Here is a 20,914-nt window from a genome sequence, read left to right as displayed (position 1 = left end):
CTGCCAGGTGATTCTGATGCAAGCAGTTTGAGAAACACTGGTCTAGATTAAGACTCTGCAAATTTTACTTACATTGATTAAAACAAACCTAGTTTCTGATATCTAACTAACATTTAAGCATCTACTCTGATCCCCTGGAGAAGGAAATGGCAGCCCACTCCAGTAGTCTTGCCTGGAAAATCCCATGGACCACAGAGCCTGGTAGGCTACTGTCCATGGGGTCACAAAGAGTCAGACACGACTGAGCGACTTCACTTTCACTTTCACTGTTCTAATATGGCTTCCCACGTGGCGCAGTGGTTAAGAATCCATCTGTCAATGCAAGAGACACAGGAGACATGAGTTTGATTCCTGGGTTGGGAAGATTCTCCTGGAGTAGGGGATGGCAACCCACTCCAGTATTCTTGCCTGGAAAATTCCGTGGACATAGAAGCCTGGTGGGCTACAGTCCATGGCGTCACAAAGAATCAGACACAACCGAGTGAGCATGCATGCACATGTTCTGGTATAGCAAATGGCTGGTCACTTTCATTAGAGTAACAAGCAGAAGATCTGTAAGAAGAGAGAAAGAAAACTTTGAAACATTGATTAGGACTAGATTTTAGAGGGCCTTGTATGCTAGCCTAAAATTTTTTGGTATTAATTTTCTAGGGTACTGGGAGCCATTGCAGTGATTAATCTGGAAAGTTTCATATATTTCAAATATATTTTACTAATATAATATTCAGATTAATTTGAAAGCACTGCATATTTTTCATTGCATTTTACTTTACTAGTCAACATTTAAATTCTTCAGCTTTTCAAAACTGCAAGATGAGTAAATGTATAAAAGATTGAAACAGAGATAATTTTTTTTAATGTCTAAGTCTTACCAATAAAAAGAGAAATATAAAAGGTTTATTGGCTGACTTGGAGCCAAAATAAACACCTTTTGTTTTGTTACTGTTCTGTGTTCAAGCTACTGCTCATATTCTTACAAAATGTAAAAAGGTTGTGTCAGCTCTAGCTCTTTAAATACTAGAGGGCTCATGGTTTCAGAGTTTTATAAAAAGATCATGAAAGAGGAGATTATTTAAAAAGTTATCCCACTACTTAATGTAGCTCTTCTGGGGACCTTTGCCGAAAAGGCTTTATAGGTTTTGGTCTCCAAATTACAGTTCTATAAAAACATCAGCAAAATGTGAGAATGTAGCTAAAACTACAAAACACATAACTTTTTATTATTTTTTAGTCCATGAAAATGTCTATAGAGACAATATTTTCCATAATATACTGTTTGATTTCCAAGGTCAATAGAGTTGAAACAAAATTAGAACGTTTTAAAAACTTTCCCTTTCATTCAACAAATTCTTATTGAATTTTACTGTGTACTAAGTGTGCTCATTTCTGGGAATTATAACAGTGAACAAGAGAGACAGTCTTTTTTTTTTTTTTGAGACACAGTCTTTTTATGTGTGAATAAATATATATATGTATGTGTGTGTGAATAAATATATATATGTATGTGTGTGAATAAATATATATATGTATGTGTGTGTGTGTGTGTATAGGCAACTAGTGATATATATGTGTGTGTTAAATCACACCAGTATGACCAGTACTATTTAGAGTATACAGGAGAGATCATAGGAGGGGCAATGAACAAGAGTTGATTTTTCGACTTAAGATCTAAGACCTGAAGTTTAATAGGAATCAACATGGTATGGATAAAGGATATTCCCAGCAGTGAGAACAACCAGTGCTAAAAAGGAACAGAAGGAAGAAAGACTATAGCATATTCAAAGAACTGGAAAAATTTTAGAACAGTTCAGTTCAGTTCAGTTCAGTCGCTCAGTCGTGTCCAACTCTTTGCGATCCCATGAACCGCAGCATGCCAGGCCTCCCTGTCCATCACCAACTCCCAGAGTTTACTCAAACCCATGTCCATTGAGTCAGTGATGCGATCCAGCCATCTCATCCTCTGTCGTCATCTTCTCCTGCCCTCAATCTTTCCCAGCATCAGGGTCTTTTCCAATGAGTCTGTTCTTCACTGGAGTTTCAGCTTCAACATCAGTCCTTCCAATGAACACCCAGGACTGATCTCCTTGAGGATGGACTGGTTGGATCTCCTTGCAGTCCAAGGGACTCTCAAGAGTCTTCTCCAACCCCACAGTTCAAAAGCGTCAATTCTTCAGCACTCAGTTTTCTTTATAGTCCAACTCTCACATCCATACATGACCACTGGAAAAACCATAGCCTTGACTAGACAGACCTTGCTGCTGCTAAGTCGCTTCAGTTGTGTCCAACTCTGTTCGACCCCATAGACTGCAGCCTACCAGGCTTCCCCATCCCTGGGATTTTCCAGGCAAGAACACTGGAGTGGGTTGCCATTTCCTTCTCCAATGCATGAAAGTGAAAAGTTAAAGTCAAGTCGCTCAGTCGTGTCCGACTCTAGCGACTCCACGGACTGCAGCCTACCAGGCTCCTCCGTCCATGGGATTTTCTAGGCAAAAGTACTCGAGTGGGGTGCCATTGCCTTCTCCAAGACAGACCTTACAGAGGGAAAAAAAGGGGGGAGCATGGTAGAGGAGTATGAGGGTGAGAGAAGTAGAGAAGATGGGTGGTTGGCTGGAGGTGCCCTCATCTTGGATACTTCCATCAGTGAGATGCTGTGGGTTGAACTATCCCACAAGCGGGTGATAGTCAGTCAATAAGTACCATTTAATATTACTGGACCCTACCAAAAGATATTTATAGGCAATGTCAAACTGGTACTAAAGGTACCAAAGCTATTTCAATGAAAAGTCCATGAACAGCACAGTAATGACATTCTAGAACAAAACAAAACATTGTAAGATAATTGTAACACACTTTTCTGGATTAGTTTCTGAACCCCTTAAATTATCATAGTATTCCCTTACATCTGGAATCCTGAATGACTTGAAGCTAGAAACTACCACCAATAATTCATAATGCGAACCACTCCTAATTCAAAATATTTACACCTTATAAGTATGGTGCAACAAATAGGGGAATTATGAAAATAACTGGTACCAATTTAGTCCTTTTAGTATAATTTGTAGGAGGTAAATGGATTAGTATGGAAGATCTATATTTCCTTTTTTTCTTCTCCAGACATGCCTTCGATTCTGGGTAGACTGCCTGAGAAAGGCATATCTCCATTCATGTTATGACAGTTCCAGCACGTTTGGGACACAGATGCCTGTGTGACTTCCCAAGCATGGCTTTTCTTAACTTGCACCTTATTCCAGGTTATGACTCTAGTTCTTCCTTTCCCTTTTCTGAGTCAGGAGTAGACTCCACCACTTATTAGCACATCCTATTTTTCTCTCTTTCAAGTATTTTCCATAACATGCTGTTTGGTTGGCAACATGTTTGGCAATGTTTTCATTTTTATTTAGTAATATTTCATATTATTAACTCCCTCTTTAGCAGATGTGTCTCTATATCACCTTTAGATTTACCAAGGCTGAGAATTAAGCTTATGAAAAATATGTTAATGTACTTAACATTTATCAAGTACCTACAGTGCACCACAAGCTTCCCAAGTGGCTCTAGTGGTAAAGAACCTGCCTGTGAATGCAGGAGACATAAGAGACACAAGTTTGATCCCTGAGTTGGGAAGATCCCCTGAAGGAGGGCACAACCCACTCCAGTATTCTTGTCTGGAGAATCCTATGGACAGAGGAGCCTGGACGGCTACAGTCCATGGGGTCACAAAAAGTCAGACACGACTGAAGGGACTTAGCACACACAGCACAGTGCACCATATTTCATGCTAAGTGCTGATAGAGAATCGTTATGGCTACAACTTTTCTGCCCATTGGGTCCCACTTTACTTTTATATGAGGAAGGTCATATCAAGAAAACAAGTGGACATTTGAAAAAAAAAATTAAACTATCTCAGTGTGTGGCTTCATCAACATGTATAATGTTATTCAAAATAACAATGTATTTATTCTACTGTGCTTTCCAAGGCAGAAAAGTAACCTGATGCTCAGTGTGTGGTCCAAAGACCAGCTGCATTAAGATCATTCAGTTACTGATGAACCTCTGATCCCCACCCAACACCTGCTGAAGCCAACATGCACTTTACCAAAACTCTCAGGTGATTATATTTAAAGTTTGAGAGTGGGCAGAATACTTTTCATCAAGGGTTAAATTCATTTAGCACTTATTCTACAGTTAATTTTTTTTTTTTAGTTAGCCAGACAGAATAACCTACGATTCCTGAGCATTCAAATTAACCAAAGCTTGCATCTCTCTTTGTATGCATATAGACTTAGATTTTTAATGAATTACGTAGATGAAAAGGATGGAAATCTGATGAAAAGGATGGAAATCTGGATACATGTGTTTCTATGATTTGGTGTTTTCCAAAGTTTGATTCATGGAACACTAACTCCATAAGATATTAATAGAAATTAGATATACGGGAGTTTTTCTACAGCCTTCAGATTCAGGAAATGATAAATTAGTCAAAGGTTTCTTTACTTAAAGATTTCTCAGAGCTTTTAAATAACAGTGTTCATGATAAAACTCCTATATAGTTTTGAAGTATGACTCCCAAATTTAACCAGAGAATGCTTTTCTTATGGAGTCTCTTTCAGGACTAGTGTTCCATAGAACACACTGGAAATATTGCATTGTATAGTGGCCTTACCTATATGAAGAGTCACTTACAAAGACATATCCTAGAAGATTCCTTCTATATGTTTGTTCCTCATTTTCAAGTGCTACAGCCAGAGCCTACACCTGTATATTAAGGAGAAAATAAACTTTATATTTCTAGCAGTGAAATGATCACAGTTCAGTTCAGTTCAGCTGCTCAGTTGTGTCTGACTCTTTGAGACCCCATGGACTGCAGAACGCCAGGCCTTCCTGTCCATCACCAACTCATGTCCATTGAGTCCATGATGCCATCCAACCATCTCATCCTCTGTTGTCCCCTTCTCCTCCCACCTTCAATCTTTCCCAGCATCAGGGTCTTTTCAAATGAGTCAATTCTTTGCATCAGGTGGCCAAAGTACTGGAGTTTCAGCTTTATTTTTTTAAAATATTTTATTTTATTTTTTAACTTTACAATATTGTATTGGTTTTGCCATATATCTTTTATCTGCTGGGTATTCCTCTGTTTCTTCATCTTGTTTAAATTGCTGGTTTTGGGGTGTCCTTTCTGTATTCTGGCAGTTTGTGGAGTTCTCTTTATTGTGGAGTTTCCTCGCTGTGTGTGGGTTTGTACAGGTGGCTTGTCAAGGTTTCCTGGTTAGGGAAGCTTGTGTTGGTGTTCTGGTGGGTGGAGCTGTATTTCTTCTCTCTGGAGTGCAATGAAGTGTCCAGTAATGAGTTATGAGATGTCTATGGTTTTGGGGTGACTTTGGGCAGCCTGTATCTTGAAGCTCAGGGCTGTGTTCCTTTGTTGCTGGAGAATTTGCTTGGTATGTCTTGCCCTGGAACTTGTTGGTCCTTGTGTGGTGCTTGGTTTCAGTATCGGTGTGGAGGCGTTTGATGAGCTCCTGTCAATTAATGTTCCCTGGAGTCAGGAGTTCCCTGGAGTCAGGGTTTGGATTTAAGCCTCCTGCTTCCAGTTACTGGTCTTATTTTTACAGTAGTTTCAAAACTTCTCCTTCTATACAGCACCATTGATAAAAAAAAAAATATGGAACGCTTCACGAATTTGTGTGTCATCCTTGCGCAGGGGCCATGCTAATCTTCTCTGTATCGTTCCAATTTTAGTATATGTGCTGCCGAAGCGAGCATAGTTTTGCCATATATCAACATGAATCCACTACAGGTATACACGTGTTCCCCATCCTGAACCCTCCTCCCTTTAGCATCAGTCCTTCCAGTGAATATTTAGGACTGATTTCCTTTAGGATGGACTGTTGGATCTCCTTGCAGTCCAAGGGACTCTCGAGAGTCTTCTCCAACACCACAGTTCAAAAGCATCAATTCTTTGGCGGTCAGCTTTCTTTATAGTTCAACTCTCATATCCATACATGACTACTGGAAAAACCATAGCCTTGACTCTAGATGGACCTTTGTTGGCAAAGTAATGTCTCTGCTTTTTAATATGCTGTCTAGGTTGGTCATAACTTTTCTTGCAAGGAGTAAGCATCTTTTAATTTTATGGCTGCAGCCACCATCTGCAGTGATTTTGGAGCCCCCCCAAAATAAAGTCTCTCAGTTTCCACTGTTTCCCCATCTATTTCCCATGAAGTGATGGGACCAGATGCCATGATCTTAGTTTTCTGAATGTTGAGTTTTAAGCCAACCTTTCCACTCTCCTCTCTCACTTCATCAAGAGGCTCTTTATTCTTCACTTTCTGCCATAAGTGTGGTATCATCTGCATATCTGAGGTTATTGATATTTTTCCTGGCAATCTTGATTCCAGCTTGTGCTTCATCCAGTCCAGCATTTCTCATGATGTACTCTGCATATAAGTTATATAAGAGGGTGACAACATACAGCCTTGACGTCCTCCTTTCCTGATTTGGAACCAGTCGTTGTTCCATGTCCAGTTCTAACTGCTGCTTCCTGACCTGCATACAGATTTCTCAAGAGGCAGGTCAGGTGGTCTGGTATTCCCATTTCTTTAAGAATTTTCCACAGTTTGTTGTGATCCATACAGTCAAAGGCTTTGGTGTAGTCAATAAAGCAGAAATAGATGTTTTTCTGGAACTCTCTTGCTTTTTCGATGATCTGATGGATTTTGGCAATTTGATCTCTGGTTCCTCTGCCTTTTCTAAATCCAGGTTGAACAGCTGGAAGTTCACAGTTCATGTACTGTTGAAGTCTGGCTTGGAGAATTTTGAGCATCACTTTGCTAGTGTGTGAGATGAGTGCAATTGTGTGGTAATTTGAGCATTCTTTGGCATTGCCTTTCTTTGGGATTGGAATGAAAACTGACCTTTTCCAGTCCTGTGGCCACTGCTGAGTTTTCCAGATTTGCTGGCATATTGAGTGCAGCACTTTCACAGCATCATCTTTTAGGATTTGAAATAGCTCAACTGGAATTCCATTACCACCACTAGCTTTGTTCATAGTGATGCTTTCTAATGCCCACTTGACCTCACATTCCAGGATGTCTTTCTCTAGGTGAGTGATCACACCATCATGATTATCTGGGTCATTAAGACCTTTTTGTATAGTTCTTCTGTGAATTCTTACCACCTCTTCTTAATCTCTTCTGTTTCTGTTAGGTCCTTGCCATTTCTATCCTTTATTGAGCCCATCTTTGCATAAAATGTTCCCTTGGCATCTCTAATTTTCTTGAAGGGATCTCTAGTCTTTCTCATTCTGTTGTTTTCCTTTATTTCTTTGCACTGATCACTGAGCAAGGCTTTCTTATCTTTCCTTGCTATTCTTTGGAACTCTCCATTCAAATGGGTATATCTTTCCTTTTCTCCTTTGCTTTTAGCTTCTCTTCTTTTCTCAGCTATTTGTAAGGCCTCCTCAGACAACCATTTCACCTTTTTGCATTTCTTTTTCTTGAGGATGGTCTTGATCACTGCCTCCTTACAATGTCATGAACCTCTGTCCATAGTTCTTCAGGCACTCTATCACATCTAATCTCTTGAATCTATTTGTCACTTCCACTGTGTAATCTTAAGGGGTTTGATTTAGGTCATACCTGAATGGTCTAGTGGTTTTCCCTATTTTTGTCAATTTAAGTCTGAATTTGGCAATAAACAGTTCATGATTTGTGCCACAGTCAGCTCCCAGTCATGTTTTTGCTGACTCTACAGGGCTTCTCCATATTTGGCTGCAAAGAATGTAATCAATCTGATTTCTGTATTGACCATCTGGTGATGTCTATATGTAGAGTCTTCTCTTGTGTTGTTGGGAGAGGGTGTTTGCTATGACCAATGCATTCTCTTGGCAAAACTCTACTAGCCTTTGCCCTGCTTCATTCTGTACTCCAAGGCCAAATTTGCCTGTTACTCCAGATATCTCTTGATTTCCTATTTTTGCATTCCAGTCCCCTATTATGAAAAGGACATCTTTTTTGGGTGTTAGTTCTAAAAGGTCTTGTAGGTCTTCATAAAAGTATTCAACTTCTGCTTCTTCAGCATTACTGGTTGGGGCATAGACTTGGATTACTATGATATTGAAAGGTTTGCCTTGGAAATGAACAGAGATCATTCTGTCCTTTTTGAGATTGCATCCAAGTACTGCATTTCGGACTCTTTTGTTGACTATGATGGCTACTCCATTTCTTCTAAGGAATTCTTGCCCACGGTAGTAGATATAATGGTCATCTGAGTTAAACTTACCCATTCCAGTCCATTTTAGTTTGCTGATTCCTAAAATGTTGATGGTCACTCTTGCCATCTCCTGTTTGACCACGTCCAGTTTGCCTTGATTCATGGACCTAACATTCCAGGTTCCTATACAGTATTGCTCTCTAATATTAAATAGGCCTGGGCAATTATAATCTATTGGATGGCCATCAATGATGTATCAAAATCCTTCTCTCCTTTATTTCCTAGCTTATGTCTTTTCAGGAGTTGGAACTATTGGAAAACCTGAAACAGCAGTCCAAAGTTTATTAGAAGTGTAAAAATCAAAGTGCAGTTTAGCCAAAGAAACACTCATTGAGTGTCTCCCCTACAGTAGGCACTGTGGTAAGTACTGGATCTGTAAAGATGAAGAGGTCTTCCCTAAAGGATCTTATATCCTCGATGGGGAGAAATTTATTGTAATAGATCATTTCAATACACTGTGGTGTGGTGATGGTGTAATAGTAGTGGCTGACATTCATTGAGTGCCTGCTCTTTTCTGTTCACTGTTCAAAGGGTTGTATAGGTATTAACTCACTTATCTTTCACAAAAGCACTTTCATGTAGGTAATATTATTGTCCCCTATTATATGAAGAAAGTGCAATGAAAGTGAGACACGAAGTGCCTTAAGGAGAGTTTGAGGGTGGTGTGAGGGCATAAGGGGAGACTTCCTTGAAGAGATGTCTTCAATATTTCTTTGGTGACTGTTTTTATTTTTCCCTCTTAAAGTGCCAAAACACAAAGTTTGTCCTACTTTCTAATCAATGATTGCCTGCATTGCCTTTAATGAGGTGATCTGGGAAAGGGAATGAATTGATGTTATTCCTCCTTGCAGAATCTACTGTACATTTAATAGAATATTTACCTGGGCACATTAGTTCATTCAACAAATAGTAATAACATTGCTCTTGGGACTCTATTCACAGTTAGGTAACTATCTCTCTGCCAGATAAGCCAAGGACTTATTGGTCCCATGGATGTTCTAGGGTTTTTTCCCCTCCTAACAAACACCATGCTTAATACTATGGTCCTTGTGTGTAAACTTTTAGTTACTGGCCATAAATTCACCAAACCTGAATAAACAGGGCCCCGAGTCAACTCTACTAGCCAATAGATTTATTCCTGTGAGAAATTAAATCATCTCTATTCTCACTTCCTCTTTATTTTAGCATTAACTAGAGTCACCTGTGGGACCCAAATAATCAACTACATATTTTCATAGCCAAGAAATCACTTTTGAGGATTTTAGAGATGTTGTTTGTTTTTTTTTTAAACTAGAAGGGATCATTGAAACTGAATTTATTTCTACAACTTAGAAAAAAAAATTATTTAAGGACAGTGCATTTAAGGTCTGTAAACACAAGGGACATTGTGAATCTCTCCAGCTGAATTTAGGGTTGAGAACAAAATGGAGGCACAAACTAGTTGTTAAGGTACAGGAGAAATCTATTACTGTGTCCTGAGCCATGGTGAAGGAATTCTGTCTTTGTTCTAAAACAGCAGTTTCTTCTAGAGTAACTCACTTGAAATCCTTAAAGTCACTTATGTGCCTTTGGTAGCCTGTAACCTCGATAGATTTTCCTATGGCAGGCCTTTTAAAAATATGAGAATAACCCTACTAGACAGTGGTGTGCTGGCTTTTTAGTGGGGAGGAAGCCCTGATTTGCAGCACTGGTCAGTTCTATTATTTAAATGTTTCCACCATGACCAATTTCAAGCTACCAGGCTTTTTTTTTAAAGTCAGAAACTCAGATTCTAAATAAAAGTAGGATGGTTTCTTTCCTTTGAACAAAGTCTTGCCTCCACTTTCACAGTACCCTTATTTTATCTCAAGCACTGTTGCTATCTAGTCATTGGTTCCCAAACCTGTATGCAGATCAGAATCACTTGGCAGGAGGTATGGGAGGAAGGAGATACATGTATACTTTAGAGCTGATTCATTTTGCTGTACAGTAGAAACTAACACAGCATTGTAAAGCAACTATAGCTAAGCTAAGCTAAGTCGCTTCAGTCGTGTCTGACTCTGTGCGACCCCATAGACGGCAGCCCACCAGGCTCCCCCGTCCCTGGGATTCTCCAGGCAAGAACACTGGAGTGGGTTGTCATTTCCTTCTCCAGTGCATGAAAGTGAAAAGTGAAAGTGAAGTCGCTCAGTCGTGTCCTACTCTTAGCGACCCCATGGACTGCAGCCTACCAGGCTCCTCCGCCCATGGGATTTTCCAGGCAAGAGTACTGGAGTGGGGTGCCATTGCCTTCTCCCAAAGCAACTATATACCCCAACAAAAATTAATCAAAAAATTAAAAAAAAAGAATCATTTGGGAAGGCTTGTTGAAATATGAAATCCCAGAGTCCTGCCCTAGGTCTATTGAATCAGAATCTCCAACAGAAGTGGCGACAGAAATTTGTAGCATCATTGGTGATTCTTATTCAGCCTTCTGGTCTCCAGGTTAGCATATGATAGCACTACACATGCTATTCCTATTTCCAGGATGAACTCTGTTCACTTTCATTCTTGGACCAAAGATTTTGAGCTAATTATCATCTATAACTTAGTCTACTTACTGAATTAGCCATATCTCTGGTGGAAAATTCTAAAGGATTACTAAAACTCTGGCTAGACATGTTTTCCTAACTCAATGATAGATGTGAATGTTGATAAGCACTCGTTCAGTTATCTTCTCCCACTTAAGAATGTCTCACTCAGAATCTCTGCCTTTCTGCAACAAAATTTCTGGCAGAATTCTAAGATGTCTGTTTTTCATATAACAATTTCAAAATAAATACCTAGCAATTCCATTCAGAGACACACACCCCCATTCATAGTATACAGATTTATTTACCATAAATACCTCATACTTTAAAGTGAATTATTGTAGTGAGACTGGAATTTATAATAAAATTAGTTTACCACCACATTGACAATTTACTTTACTTCTATATTACATATTCCAGAAGTAGCATTAAACTATTACGTTATGTTGGTATTTAAATGATTATTGAATCCAGTACTTCATGAAGTCCCATCCTTCCCCCTTCTCTGTTCTTTTAACACCACAAGATGTGTTAAATGTTCGATGGGTGGGAAATTGATTGCATGTGGAATATAGACAGCTAGTCCTTGACATTTTTCTATAGAAAATTTCCCTTACTTTAGTGGGACTTGTGGTTTAAAATAGATGTTTGAAGAAATGCTTTGTAGAACAGCATTAGTTCTCTTTTTGGGAAACAGTTACTTTACAATAAATGAATTGACTTTTATGTCAAGATATATTTTTACCTATTGCACACTCTCTTTCCACCTTTAAAGAAAAATCAGCGAATGGAAAAGAAAGTAGAACTCATTCTCTGTCAAACTAAACAACCGCTTGAAAAACTGACATGCCCTTCCTTCCTCCCTGGTGGGACAAAATAAATGTAGTCAACTGCCTTTAGCAGAGAGTGAATAAAAACAAACTTAGTCCCTCTGCCCTAAACCCCAAACCAAATGTTTACCAAGATACTGTCTGGTTACTTGGTTACCATTACCCTATGTAGCCAACTATCTTTGTAAAGAATGAGTTTTATCATCCATTCAAATCTCTTTTGTGTCTTCTTGCCTTTTTTTTTTTTTTTTCTTTCTTCTTTCTGGCTTAGATGAAAACTGTTCAGCTGATAGAAATACAAGTGCCTTGAATGGGAACTATTTTGCCACAGACCCTCTTTCCAGCCTTCACAGTCCTATTCAGACATCACCTTCTCATCATGGTCCCAAGAAGATTCACAAGAATCACTCTCTGCTCGTACTCCTATTTAACAAGTATTTCATTCTACCCCTGGCATAGTTATTCTTTACCTTCAAATTGTCTTTGAAGTAAAATTGTTAATCAAATCCAGACTGCCTTACCACAGTATTACCTTCCATTTTTCATTCTTGTACCTGTATTCCAGTCCATCTCAGAAAAGAATTGTTCCCCAAGGGTATTGACATGGTTTCCAGGAGTAGCTTAGTGGGTTTTTTCTTTGAAACTGTAGTTTTAGCAAAGCCACATGAGTTTATCTTATGTTGTATAAACAACACAGACATTTTGTTTTATTTTGGAAGTAACTGTGAATGATTCTAGCATAGAATCAATATGAAGTAACTGTTTTTGAAAACGGAACTTTAAATAGAACAGTGACTTGGCAATAAGAGTTGGGAAACTTTAATCTCAGTTTTAAAAAAATCTAGGATGTAAAACCAGAATGTTAAGTAGTCAAAGAGATAGATAAAATGCATATATATATATTGTAATAATCATACTAGGACTATCCTTTAAAAGATTAAATAACATTAAAATTCACTGTCAAAAGGAGATATTTTATGAACTGATAAATATAAAAGTCACTGAAATTTGGGCAGAGAAATGGGAGAGGTCATTTGTTGCTGTTCAGTCACTTAGTCAGGTCCAACTCTTTGCGACCCCATGGACTGCAGCACACCAAGCTTTGCTGTTCTTCACACCATCACCCAGAGCTTGCTCAAACCCATGTACATCAAGTTGGTGATGCCATCCAACCATCTCATCCTCTTCTCCTCCTGCCTTCAATCTTTCCCAGCCTCAGGGTCTTTCCTAATGAGTCAGCTCTTAGCATCAGGTGGCCAAAGTATTGGAGCTTCAGCTTCAGCATCAGTCCTTCCAATGAACATTCAGGACTGATTTCCTTTAGGATGGACTGGTTTGATCTCCTTGCTGTCCAAGGGACTCTCAAGAATCTTCTCCAGCACTACAGTTCAAAAGCATCAATTCTTCAATGCTTAGCCTTCTTTATGGTCCAATTCTCACATCCATCCATGACTAATGGAAAAACCATAGCTTTGACTAGATGGACCTTTGTTGGCAAAGTAATGTCTCTGTGTTTTAATATGCTGTCTAGGTTTACCATAGCTTTTCTTCCAAGGAGCAAGTGTCTTTTAATTTCCTGGCTACAGTCACCATCTGTAGTGATTTTGGAGCCCAAGAAAATAAAGTCTGTCACTGTTTTCATTGTTTCCTCATCTATTTGCTGTGAAATGATGGGACCAGATGCCATTATCTTAGTTTTTTGAGTGTTGAGTTTTAAGCCAGCTTTTTCACTCTCCTCTTTCACCTTCATCATGAGGCTCTTTAGTTCTTCGCTTTCTGTCATAAGGGTGGTTTCATCTACATATCTAAGGTTATTGATATTTCTCCTGGCAATCTTGAGTCCAGCTTGTGCTTCATCCAGTCCAGCATTTTGCATGATGTACTCTGCGTATAAGTTAAATAAACAGGGTGACAATATACAGCCTTTATGTGCTCCTTTCCCGATTTGAAACCAGTCTGTTGTTCCATGTCCAGTTCTAACTTTTGCTTTTGGAACCAGTCCGTTGTTCTCTAAAATGTCTCTAGGACAATTCACTGAATAAATAAATAATATGCTATTTTGCACTTGATGAGAAGAAGCATTAAATAATCAAATAAACAATGATAAAATATTTAAACTCTCAGAAAACCTAGACAAAATTAGACAGGCTATAAAGAAGAGAGCTAGCATTTGTTGAGTGGCTACTATAGGTCAGACACTGTGCTGGGCAGTTTACATAAGTTTTCCCATTTAGCAATTTTTATGAGTTGGGTGGTATCTATTGTATTTCATAAATGAGGATATCAAGGCTTAAATTGACTATATAATTTGTCCAAGTTCACACAACTGATCAGCACAGAGATTTGAACTCAGGTTTATCTGTTCCCAAAGACTTTGATCCAAAGACCTGTTAAGATCCAAAGAATTTGATTCCACACCACATTGTGACCTAGTTGGTGAAAACAAAAGGAGTAAACAAAGGCAGATAGAATCAGAAATTATATATGTATACTTATATTCTTGGACCTTAAGAACTGCATTTATCTTAAACTTAGTATAACAAAGGTGAAGGTAAATGGAGAGAGCTTCAAATAGACCAACAGAAGAATCAGGAAAAGAGATACTAATAAATAAACATGGAAGAGAATAAATATTCTCAGATCAATGAGGAAACTGCTCAGGGAGAATACAACTTTTTACATATACTTGAAAGGTATAAGGGTACATAAGTGCAAGTTGCTCAGTTGTGTCCGGACTCTTTGCGACCCCATGGACTATATAGTCCATGGAATTCTCCAGGCCAGAATACTAAAGTGGGTAGCCTTTCCCTTCTCCAGGGGATCTTCCAAGCCCAGGGATCAAACCCAGGTCTCCCACATTACAGGTGGACTCTTTACTAGCTTACAAATGGAGTGGCAAAAAAAGAACTGAATTTCCTAGAACAAAGAGTCATAATTAGATATAATTGGTTTGAAAGTGATGAAAGGAATTTCAGATTGATTAATGTGAAAAAAATATTTTGCTGCCAGTGAGAGGATTTATGGGTGGGGAATGTCTCCCACAGAGTTAGAATAAAGAACTTTTTTTACAAATAATAAATAATATTATTTGACCGAGTAGCTCATTAAATGTAGGAAGCAGTCTTGCACTAATGCAGGGAACAGCCTTGCTCTAGGAAGATTCAGAATATTCTCTTCTATTTGGCCATTTCCATTTTTTATGAATTTGTTCTGCTTGTTCTGTTTCTAGTATCTTAGTGTTACTAAAAACCTGTAAAAGAAATAGTATGAGCCTTTTAGGAGGTTCTTGAAAACATAAAATAATTTCCTGGTTGTTGCTCAATAGAGATTGAGTAAGTCCTAAAAATGGGTCAGTCATGGTCCTAGGTTTTGGGGAATACAGAGATGAAAAGACAAGGCCTCTACCTTCTAGGCCTTCACAATATCCTATAGAGATGGCAGTGAGGTGAAAAATCATAATGAAATTACACTGGAGGCCAGAAGACCATCAATCATTAGGAAACATTTATTAACTGACTGTAATTAACCCAGTTTTAAAAAACTCAACACAGATTTACCCAGTGCCTATCATGTGACTGGTCTATCCTATTCATGATACAAACAGCAAGAGTCCCTAACTCCATGTGAACAAGCTATAAATAAATTTACCCAAGTAAATGTGTAAATTAAAAACTGCATTAAGGAAAAAAAAACTACATTAAGTATTAAGAAGGAAGGGGTACCATGACAGTCTAGCAGGGGCTATAAATGGAGTCCATAGGGGTTCTTTCTTCAAAGGAAAAAGGAGTTAGAGATGACTAAGTGGATGGTACCTGAGTGGACTGGGAATACAGAAGGCTGTCTTTAACAAAAAGACAATGGTGTATAATCTAACCAAATCCTCCAAATACAGTGTCCAAAACTGTACCAAAAAGTTTTGCCATAGTAAAATTTGTCTATACACTCAAAAGTACTTCCTTCAATTTTAACTAAAGTAGCAACCCAGGAATATAAAAATCAGCTATTTAGTTCTCTAAGATCTCTTACATATACCCAGAAATAAATAGGAACTGGCTCAGTTACAACTAGTAAACAGGAAAGGAATGATATAGAGATCAAACTGAGGGTCTGAGCAGTGGTCATATAGTAAAGCATTAAAAATAAACAGCCTGGGGACTTCTCTGGCAATCCAGTGGTTAAGATTCTGCAGGGGACATTACAAGGGGTATGGACTGTCCCTTGGTGGGGGAACTAAGATCCTGAATACTGCACAGCATGGCCAAAAATAAATACATAAATAAAAAAATAAGAATTCAGTGGGATTATATCCAAACAATTCAATTCCAAAAATAAATAAATAAAGGGCATGACTTTTGTATTTATTTGCATTACTCATTTAAAAGCTTATAGAAGACAGATAGGAAATATACTTAAATACCTTCCATTTATTTTTAAAAATTATTCAATAGAGGCAAGAATGGATAGATATCAGGCATAAATGAATCTCTATCTTTGTGTGGGATGTACAATTCAGGAGACATTGCATTTTAGTAACTGATAGGCAATCTTAATTTAGATTATTTTCTTATTAAGTTTATTCTAGTGTAGTTTTTTTAAAGGAATATATACCTTGAATATTGTGGAACTAGCTATCTTTGAATACAATGTGTATAACACTTAAAAAGTGAATAGAAACATGCTCCTTAGGAGAATAAAGGGGTAAAACATATTTTATTTGAGTAAAATTCATGTACAAATTTTTTGTTTATTTTTTATAGCTATCCATCCACTAGCAAAAAAATAGTTGATAGTAGAAGGAAAGGAGAAAATAATGTCAAAAAAATAGACAACTTCATTTTATCTAACGCTTAACTTCACACTTAATATAGTAATGACAGTTCATACTGTCTCCTGTTTGGAGCTGCATCTGAAAGTCATTTCCTGTTCCTTCTAAGAACCTTGGCAGGAAGCTGGGAAACTTTTGAAATGGCTTTGGTATTAGAAATTCCCCATCAGAAATTTTGTAGGGCCTTGGCCTTTTCAGGAGAAAACAATGTTGGGAGGCTGGAAGGTGCTGCTGAAGGCATGGTTGCTGAGCAGTGGGGAAAAAGCTTCACGAGCAGCTTCTTTCCCAGCTGAGAGCCGTGACCTTGGAGTTCTGTTTTTAGAAAAGCTAAATCAGAAGCAAATACTTCCAGGGTATTTTGCTCCCAGTATAGCTTCTACTAACAAAGTGGCAAAAGCTAGAGCCATCAGGTAATACTAAGAAGTCCTGACAATTTAAAAAATAGTGAGATGCTAAACTCAGCAGGTGGTTTCTGTGGTTCCCAAGGTGGTTCCCACACTTGGCATCCTGGATCACTCTTTGAGTGAATGATACGCAGACTCATTGAGCTGCAGTGAAGGTGGGAATAAAGGTGAAAAGGCAGCAATGGTCTCTACCACCAAAGGCTTTAGCAATCCCATCAGAATAAAGGAAGCCATAGCTCTTCCATTATATTCCTGGCCATTCTGTATCCATGTTGACATGCTTATTATGTTCATGCAGATTGACAGCTGTGACTCTTGTCCTACATTCCATTGCAGGGTATCTCCCTATAAGCAGCAGGACCATGGATAATACCCTACTTTTTCTCAACATACTTTGACCCACAAAATAAGAGTGATAGCTGATTAATTTTCTTTTAAGCAGAGAAGGGAACATGTAACAGGGCGAGTAACCTAGAGGACTTAGATTAGTCAAGAAAGCTATTTGCCACCGATTCCTTCCAGGTACAAAGCAAGGAATTTCAGCCTGTTTTGAAAGCCAGTTAGATAATTAATTTCCTTAAAAAAACTCATATCTTTAATGAGGCAGTTTTTATTCTTTCCTCTGTGCTTCCATGCACCCTGGTCTACCTCTGTTCTAACACTTACTGCCCTGGTGGCTCAGTGGTAAAGAAGCCACCTGTAGTGCAGGAGACATGGGAAGATCCCTGGAGAAGGAATTGGCAACCCACTCCAGTATTCTTGTTCTGGAAATCCCACGGACAGAGGAGCCTGGAGGGCTACAGCCCATGGGGTCTCAAAGTTGGACACGACTTAGCGACTTAGCAACAACAATTTATTTACATATCTCTCGAAGAGATATGACTCTCTATTTGTCTTTGTATCTTCATCTCCTAGCATAGTTCATGTTAACACCAAAGCTCAATAACTCTTTGGTAAAGGTTTGATGAATAAATGAATAAATGGTGGACATTTAAAGCTGGTATGTTTCATGCAGATAACAATAACAGTGATTATCTAAGCATAGTTCAGTTCAGTTCAGTCGCTCAGTAGTGTCCGACTCTTTGCGACCCCATGAATCGCAGCACTGCCAGGCTTCCCCGTCCATCACCAACTCCCGGAGTTCACTCAGACTCAAGTTCATCGAGTCAGTGATGCCATCCAGCCATCTCATCCTCTGGCGTCCCCTTACATAAGGTGCTACTAATGCCTGAAACATTGCTACATATATACATTATCTCATTTAGTCCTCAAAGAAACAATTCTGTAGCATAGGTATTATTACTCTTCTTTCATGAGTGAGAAAATTGAGACTTGAGGGGGTTAATTTCACAGTTATATAAGGAGTAAGCCACATAACCAGAATTTGAACTCTTAGTCTGACTCTCTAAGTTTTTGCCATTACCAACTCTATTAGATTGTCTTTGTATTGTAGGTTATGTCTTCCTGAGACATTACAGGTACTTTCCAAACAGTTGTATTTATCGTCAGCCTTTGTGATTGAAACAGATATTAGTTTCAGAGCCTTATATATACACAAGGTTATTTTAAAAGTCTTCATCTATTGTTCTATTTGTAGTTACCTTTTCTAAGGAAAAAACCGCCTCTGTCCTCACTCTTGTCTGTACATGCTCTGTGGAGGGACAATACATCACAAAATAGATGTGGTGCTACTAATACGTATCTGTAAATAAGATCTGTACAACATTTAGCAATTATTTAAATTCATTATTTGAAGGAAAATTGTTGTGAAATCTTTTGTGAAGTACTCGTTTCCTCTATCTCATCTGTTCTGGAAATTTTGTGTTACTGTGTCATGTGTTCTTATAACAGGACATACCAGACAGAACATACTGTTTAAAATAAGTTGTTTCATTATTAATGAAATCTTGTGACAATAATGAGGAATTAAAATGACATTTAAAAAATAATTTTGCTTTGTCAGTATGGTTGTATGAGAGCAGCCTAGGGTGAGCTTTCTTTTGGGAGGTAGTGGTATTAATAATTACTCCAGTAATAATTTGCTTCCTAGATAGACCACATAGCCTCTAAATATTGGGTTGGCCAAAAAGTTCATTCAGGGTTTTGTATAAGATGTTACAGAAAAACCTGAACGAACTTTTTGGCCAACCCAGTGTATCTGGTTACTACTCAAAGCACTGTCGGGAACAATTTACCAACAATTTTGGCTGTCGGGAACAATTTACCACAGCTGAATACCCCCCCCAAATGATAATGAAACTAATAATTAAGTTTAGAATAATAGTATATGGTGTCAGTTCAATCTCTGCTATTGGGTTTTGTGTCTAACAAGGAGAAGACAAAACTGAAGTCAAGGGTTTATGTCACTCTGGGTTCTAATTTTTTTTTAAATGTATTTATTTGGCTGCTCCAGATCTTAGCTGCGGCATTACGGGGTCTTTAGTTGTGGCATGTGAACTCCTAGTTGCAGCACGTGGGGTCTTCCCAGACCAGTGATCAAACACATGTCTTCAGCATTGGCAGGTGGATTCTTTACCACCGAACCACCAGGAAAGCCCCCTTGGTTTTAATTTGATATTCACCATAATGAATGTATAAAATGTAAGTGTTTGGGTTGAATTTTAGAGTCAACAATTAGTAAGTTATTGATTTACACAATTAGTAAATTATTGATTCTAAAATTCAACCCAAGCACTTACTATTTATGTTGGAAGATCATAACCTGAACTGGAATCTAAGAAGAACCTTCCCTCCTCCTCCCAAACAAGGAGAAAATATACTTCCATTTTGGAAGAAAATAAGAAATGTAGATTATGTATGTAATAGATATTGCTTGCCATAGAAACTTCAGGAGATAGGTATGCAAGGCGAGCCTCAGTGTGCATTCTGAAAAAGTATGCCATGAAAGGTGTCAGGAGCTTTTGCCTGGAGCTAATTCTGCATAGTTTCCTAATGGTATTTTTATCTTTTATTTATGTGAAAAGTCACATTGACAGAAATCCACTAGCATGTGTAATAGAATCACATTCTTCTCTGGCCATTCCTGAAATGTGTGTAGGTTTTAAAATATATGGCAGTACAGAGAGGTCAAATCGTAGAAAGGACTGGATTTTCCCATAAGAGTAAAAGACAGCGGTGGTAGTGGTGGAATACCATATAATACAATAGATGAGTCCTACCTTGTCTTTCTTCTGGTCCCCTGTCTGCTGTCAAGAACTAAGTTGACTTAACTGAGTGATACGGTAACTATTGGTTTAGTTACCTCAAAATGATGAAAAGTTTCTATTGGATTATGGGACTTAATTTAGCATTTTGATACATTCATGTTACATACTGTATAATCTCTCCAAATTATTTAATTAAAAACAAATGAAAAATCAAAAATACTTTGCTATCAAGAGGAAATGCTGAATGTTTTCATAACAAAACCCAACCAAAAGAAAAAAAAATCAGGGGATTTAATGTCAGCAATCACCATAACTGTATGAACCGAAATAAAGTTGGTCTCCTGAAAAACTCAGTGTTTTAGAGGCAGAATGTTTACTTTTCTCCTTGCATTAGATAAGTTTTTTTAATCTTCTAATAATTATTCTTCTAAATTCTGGATATCTTTAAGAGCCAAAAATATCAAATCGGTGCCTGGAAGTCTGTTCAGTATTTAACACACAGTAAGTGCTCATTAAATGTCTATTGAATAAGTGAACAGATAAATAAATGCTGCCTTAAACAAACACACACATTTATCTTTTCAAGCAATGTCAATTATGGTGTTTTCCTCTGCTGCCCTTTGTAAATAGCTTTTTCATCACTGCCTTTTAATTCAAATAAACCATCTTTTATTGAGTAGCCGGAATCTGCTATTTGCTAGCTGCCTGTTAAGTCCTAGGGACATACACTGCTGCTGCTGCTGCTGCTAAGTCGCTTCAGTCGTGTCTGACTCTGTGCGACTCCATAGACGGCAGCCTACCAGGCTCCCCCATCCCTGGGATTCTCCAGGCAAGAACACTGGAGTGGGTTGCCATTTCCTTCTCCAAGGGA

The 20,914-nt window shown here is 38.2% G+C and overlaps 1 protein-coding gene, 1 long non-coding RNA gene and 1 other non-coding gene across 10 annotated transcripts in view; 1 reads left to right on the top strand and 2 right to left on the bottom strand.

Moving 5' to 3' along the window:
- Nucleotides 1–20,914, top strand: part of NTN4 (netrin 4) — a 130,108-nt gene that overhangs the window by 85,715 nt on the left and 23,479 nt on the right. The gene's annotated exons all lie outside the window — the stretch shown is intronic.
- Nucleotides 1–20,914, bottom strand: part of LOC112446712 (uncharacterized) — a 103,999-nt gene that overhangs the window by 80,687 nt on the left and 2,398 nt on the right. The window contains exons 2-3 of one of the 5 annotated variants that reach the window (XR_009494546.1): nucleotides 18,478–18,527; nucleotides 4,664–4,755 (exon numbers count right to left, since the gene is read on the bottom strand). The exons of 3 other annotated variants lie outside the window; for them this stretch is intronic. This is a non-coding gene — a long non-coding RNA (uncharacterized lncRNA). The remainder of the gene's footprint in view (nucleotides 1–4,663; nucleotides 4,756–18,477; nucleotides 18,528–20,914) is intronic. One more of the 5 variants, XR_009494547.1, reaches the window with a different exon arrangement.
- Nucleotides 5,654–5,760, bottom strand: LOC112446898 (U6 spliceosomal RNA). The gene has a single exon (XR_003034976.1). It is a non-coding gene; the product is annotated as a U6 spliceosomal RNA (small nuclear RNA).

Source organism: Bos taurus, chromosome 5, assembly GCF_002263795.3.
Source record: "Bos taurus isolate L1 Dominette 01449 registration number 42190680 breed Hereford chromosome 5, ARS-UCD2.0, whole genome shotgun sequence".
Taxonomy (NCBI): domain Eukaryota; kingdom Metazoa; phylum Chordata; class Mammalia; order Artiodactyla; family Bovidae; genus Bos; species Bos taurus.
The sequence above is the reverse complement of the archived record's forward strand: the minus strand, read 5'-3'. Positions and strand labels throughout refer to the sequence as shown.